Raw genomic sequence first — 6,222 nt, 5'->3', positions numbered from 1 at the left:
AGAACTATGTAACTCCCTATGTATCATCATCCCAACTTGCACAAGGTGGTATGCCCTGTCTTTTGCACTATGCTAAAAGGGCAAAGGCCGTCACTCTATCAGATAATTATTTGTCTGCCACCTTTAAGACCTGGACTGATATGTTAAAGGGCTAGTTGCCAGTCTGTGGTAGTCTTGGGAGATGGAGGGAAAATGAGGATGAGTGTCTGAGTAGGAGGCAGTTACATCCTTGAAGGCAGATGCTGGGTTCTCAGAAGGTACGTTAGGAACCAGCCCCTGGTGTTCCTAAATACATTAAAATTATAAATATATTAAAAATTAGGAGCTATATACTCTTGAATTGTATATATATTATGTGAACTATATTTCAATAAAATGTAAGAAGTAAAAGATTTAAAAACTATGGGTGCTTGAGGATGACAAGAATAGGAAAGAAGATGACATAATGGCAAACACATTTTTGGAAAATGAGAATCTGGTGGTGGAGAGGTAAATGATGCCGCAAAGCAGATGGAGGAGTTGCAAACCACCACTCCAATAGACCTGCAGGAGACACAGGACAGGGTGACAGCAGCTGAGGCACCAACCACCGACAACAGTATTACATCTTTATGATAGCTGTGTAGGAGGTTCTTTGGGACCTTGCCATTTTCTTTTCTGTATAAAGGAAAAAAGGGGAGGGTGCTTTCCAGTATATAGTAAAACCCTGCTGAAATGTTAGGTGCTTGCACCGTGAAAGAGGATCTCGGACTCTCCTCTGGGGCAGAAGCTGACACCTGTTCAAAGCTGGTGGTGAGCACTCAAGAGAGTCGAGGATGGTCGCAGCAGCTGTGCGAATGAAGCAGAGTGCCTCAAAGGTTAGCGCTCAGCACAGCGCAGTAGTCCATTTATAAATGTATTTGAAAGCAAACTTGTAGTAGAAAAGTTGTGTAAATGGTAAACTAGTATACATGCTTCCAGATTTACCTATTGTTAATATTTTGACATATTTGCAATTTTTTTCTCCCTCTTCCCTCTTGGTGTCTGTCCACACATACACAAAACATGCATTTCTTACCAAATATTTATGTATCCATGTATGTGTCTTAGAAGTACTTTTTTCTTGAATATTTCATTGAATAATAGGAAACTTTTGGTATTATTTTAAATGAAATAACCCAGACTCTATGGGTGAAATGTTGCGTGTTTTCCCTAATATGTGTAGTCATTAAAAAAAGAAAAGATTACAGGGCAATAAAGGGGACACTCTTATTAGACAAGAGGATGGGAATAAGAAGGAAGTGGAAAGAGTATTAAGAAATGTACTAGCAGGATGGAGGTGACCAAATATCTGATAGGACGTATGACAATACCACACTGAAATCCAATATTTTATAAATTTAACATGCATTAATAAAATATATAAAAGTTCTGTTATGTACTCAATTGTAATTATCATTTTGTAATTTAATGCTAAGATTAAACTTTTGACTAATGTCATTCATATTCCGTTTTTGTAAACTTATCCAGAAGTATGTGTATGCTTTTAAAAAAATCTCTTTTCAGAGGATGCAGTCTGGAAGCTCATATTGCATTAGTTTTCACATGTCTGTGTTTTCTCTAAAAGAGCTTCTCATCCTTTGCTTTTTATGATATGGGCCCTTTTGAAGAATATATGTAGTGGTCCGTTTTATGGTTCTCACCTCACCTGGACTTTTTTTTGTCAGAGCTTATCTTGCTCACACTTTACCAAATGATTTTTTATATTAGTAAATTCTAGAAACATCAGCTATCAGGACCCAACTTGCTACAAACAAACAAAAATAGAACTGGAGCTGCAAGGCAATAGAGAGGAATTTTTCTGAAAAGAAAAGAGGGTAAGTGGGAGGAGGGAGCTTGAGGGGAACCTTGTTTTGAGTATAGACAAAGGTGACAATGTGGGTGCCAAAGAGAGGCAAAGAAAGGGGCATCACTACAGGTGAAACACCATCGCCTGGGAAGGAAAACATGGGGTGGTCTGGAGCACAGCAGATGAACAGGTGAGGGAGCGTGGCTAGCGGCATCAGAACTTAATTTTAACTGTGTATAATCTACATAATTAAGCATTAGGCAGTATTGCCTCACAGAGGAGAGAAACAAACGGGGTATATGATATCCACAGGAATGACATCTTGGTTAGGTTGATTCCCAAGCATTTAAAGTTTTTGAATTTTGCTGAATTCACACACTTGTAATATTTAAATGACAGTGGAATACCCTTCTCTGACAAAACTAAACAAAAAAGGGGATACAAATGAAGGACCATTTTGTATCTGTATATTCAAAATAGTTAGGATAGATATGCAACTGCATGCTGTTAATTCAATGAATAGAGAGAGTTGTTCTAATAGTGTTTGTGGACGGGATATCATGTCTGCATCTTGTACAATGAATAACCACTAGGACAACAATATATAATGTATTAAGTATTGAAAGTGCTAGTAATTGGTTTTGAAACTGTCTTATTGCTATTTGTTTCTCAATAAAATTATTTAAATAAATATAAAGTTTTTGAAGCTTTTAGCAGGTAGCCTGCTTCCAAAAGTGACTGGTCCACCAACATTTGCTGGGTTCTGGGTAGCTTGCCTCTCCTCCTGGAGTTAGAGCCCAGATTCTTCTGATCTCATTCAATGAATTAGACAAGATAAGCTTAAAATGGTCCCAAAAAACTTGAGGGGTGAAAGGGAAGGAAGAAACCAGCTTACCTAGCAAACTTGGGTAGAGCAAGAGAAAAAGAAAGTAAAAAAGCAAATTAAAAGTTACAATAGCAACACCTTCATAGTGTGATTGTATCTATCCTTTTGCACTGGAGGAAACACATGACAGCTTCTATGTCTGGGTGCATCTGGGTCCTCAGAGGTAGTGATGCAATCCCACACTTGGAGAGGCTGATGTTCACTTCCTCACATTCTCCCAAGAAGTTCACATGCAGGGCTTTGGGATCTGTGCATGTGTCTGGAACCTTGTAATTAACAGGTCATGCCCCATTCTCCAGTCAGCTTTGTCACACCCTCTTCTATTATTTCCACTGAGAGAGGCACAAATACTCATAATTCTTTTTGGACTGATGAGGGAGTGGAGGTCTCTGTCTTCCATAACTTCTTCCAGCTGGAAAAAGCTGTAAACTCTAACTATTGAGGCTTACGTTCTCTCCAACTACCTTGGGTGCTGTGACTCACTGGCTGGGTTGAAGAAAGGAAAACTTGTTAGGGGTTACTGAGAAAAGAATGAAGACCATTGACCTTCACTATTAGCCCAAACATGAGGAGCAGGTCACAATTCCATGCTTCCTGTTTCAGCCCTGGAGTCTTGGTTTTTGAGGAGAAATCTCAAGTCTTCCAGAGGCTCACAGGAGTACTTTGCTCCTTTTGGGTGATTTTGTTCTTCAAGACAGTTCAGGAAAAAACTGGCTTTATTCTTGAAAGATGAATCCAATTATCTGTCTCTGCCATGTCCTAGAGGAGATTTCAAACAGTATTACTGAGAAGGGCCTTTCCATTTTAGGTTTAATTAGTCTGCAGGTGTTTCCTTTCTCCAAGTTTTCACAAGCACTTGGTCTCCAGGACAAACAGTAAGTGGTTCTCCTTGGGCAGTAGATGGCAGGGCTTTGTTCCCTTATATTTGGGCCTATTAATTAGCCTAGATTAATGAGATATTGTGAGAGTCTCTTAGTTTCTGTTCTAACATCATATCAGAGGATAAAAATGGCCTGCCACATAACATTTAAAATGAGCTTACAGACAGCTGGTGTAGCCCAAATCCACCCAAAAAGAAGAAGAAATCTTCACCCCAGGAGGAAACAGGTAGTGAACCGGAAGAGGCAACCAGAAGCATACCCAAGAAAAAAAGAAAATTGTCTTCAAAGGAAGAGCCAGTCAGTAGTGGGCCTGAGGAGGCTGTTGCCAGCAAGGGCAGTATTAAGAAAAAAAAGAAAAAGCTTCAGAGAACATCCTAGGAGGATTAGAATGGACATTCCCTGGGGGCAGGTGTGGGGAGTGCCCCAAGGTGACATTTCCCATCCCTTCCCCTAAATCCCAGTCAATAAAAACAAATCCACAAAAAAAAAAAAAAAAAAATGAGCTTACACTTAGCCCAGTTCTAGGCATGTTATGAATGCTCATGAGTGCTACTGGCAGTAATCAGAGACAGAACTCAGACATCTCTTGGCAAAGTTTTGCCAGAGTTTACTTTAGGGTCTGGTTAGCTCTCTTTACCTTTCTACAAGGTTGAGGCCATCAAGGGGAATGAAGGTACTTCATTCCTAAAGCCTTTGCTACCCTGAGTTATTTCAAAGGTTAACGAAAGCTCCATTGTCACTCTGCAGTGATTGGAGTAGTCAGAATATAGGGATTTCTTTAAAAAGTACCTTGAGTACTCCAGTAGGCTTTACTGAACAAGTAGGATAGGCTTTGATCAAGCCTATAAACATATCAATTGGGACCAACATCTGTGTATATTTTCCATACTATGTAATAGAAAGTTTAATTGCTAGTCCTTTCCAGGGGTAGCCCTCTTCCCTCTACAGGTTCTAATAAAGGAGTGGTTTAGGATTGCCTTTCAGTGTCCTTGAACAAAGCCACTTCTATCAGTGAACCACACATCTTTAGGCTCTTGGCGGGCCAGAACACTCATATTTTGCCTACCTGCACTTGTCTAACTTGGTCAGGGAGACTTAGTGTAGTCCCAACATTTCCCACCCAGCAAGAATATGGACTAGTAGTGATGTTGGCGAAATCTGTGTAGCGGTGTGTTCCAATAGGTCTCCCATCTTCTAGTCCTGGGACCTATAGGGAGAAGGAGACAGGCCTGTGCTCCTGAAGGAGGTGTCCCATGCATAACGAAGAGACGCAAAGTCCAGAGTGCTCCTTGTGAGACTTTAAAAAATCTGGATAAATGTCACTATTTTGAACCTTAGAGTGACATAGGCATCACTTATCACAGAAGACTATAGGAGAACGCCCTCCACCATCTTGGGGGTTTTGTCTCCATATTTGGTCCCATTAGTTCCTTAGGGAGAAGGGCCTGGGTGGTCTGTGAGCCTTGTCTAGTCAAGCTTCTGTGAGGTAAGGGCAGAACTTCCCCAAGCAAAATTCTTTCAACTACCTCTCTGAATCCCTTGATGATCCAGCTTTATTTAAACCATGTGGGAAAACATTTCTTGCATTTACATTGATAAGCACCAAGAACTAGGATGGCTGTTTTTATACCCTTAACTTTGCTTTAGTTAAATTTTTAAGTTTTAAAATGTTTAGTTCAGGCCTGAGGCATCAGCCCTTAACTTGGCTGCATTTAAACAGGGAAGCACAGAAGTCAGGTGATGACTGACTGCCTCAGGCAGCACTTGGGCCAGAGGGCACAGTGTAGCTGGTGCATTTTCAAATGGACAGGTATTTTTTTCTTGCATTCCCATTTCTCCCCCATAGCAGAGGTAAGAAAAGTAAGACAGTCATGCCCTACTGGGATGGGAGCAGACCTATCTGGTGTTGCCTGTGGTGGAAGCCTGCCTGCACCCAGCTGTGTGTACCTGCATTTGCCCAGGGTTTGTGGTCTGATTATATCACACACACCCCCACCCTGCAAAAATGTTGTGTATCAGAAGTTCTGAAGATTCCTGAGGCCTTAAAGGATTGTACAGAGGTTTTCCTTTTTGTGGGGAAAAAAAAACATTTCTTCTCTTTGGTTTTTAATCCCATCTGCTATTTAAAATCATAAGGCCAGCTATTTGAAGAGGTAAAGGTGGGGGAATAGAGGGGAGAAAAAAAGATGGTGGTCAATAGAGACACATTTCGTGTAAGAGTTATATGTAGTCATGCAACAAGTTGAAATGGCAGAGATAGAAGAAAAAAAGATGGTGGCAGCGATAACACATGCCTGTGTAATCAGGACTTAGCACAGGTAAACACACATGCGCTGGTTATGGCACTATACAAGAATGTAAATATGAGATCACAACATGTATTATACAATAAAGACAGATGTTGCTCTAGCTCTGGCTTTCTGCTCTGCTCCATGCTGCCTGTTGTTGTTGCTGATATTTTGTACACGTGTGTCCTTTAATCTTGGGCCTCACTGGTGAGAATCTCCCTTGGGTCTTCCAAGGAGGCCAACAGCAAGGTAACATAGTGGCACTTGTAACCAAAATGCAAACCAAGAAAAAAGCTATTTACAAACTAGGGTACATGGAGAGAAGGCTACTTTAACAAA

This window comes from Octodon degus, unplaced genomic scaffold (assembly GCF_000260255.1).
Source record: "Octodon degus isolate 3935 unplaced genomic scaffold, OctDeg1.0 scaffold00095, whole genome shotgun sequence".
Classification (NCBI taxonomy): domain Eukaryota; kingdom Metazoa; phylum Chordata; class Mammalia; order Rodentia; family Octodontidae; genus Octodon; species Octodon degus.
The sequence above is the reverse complement of the archived record's forward strand: the minus strand, read 5'-3'. Positions refer to the sequence as shown.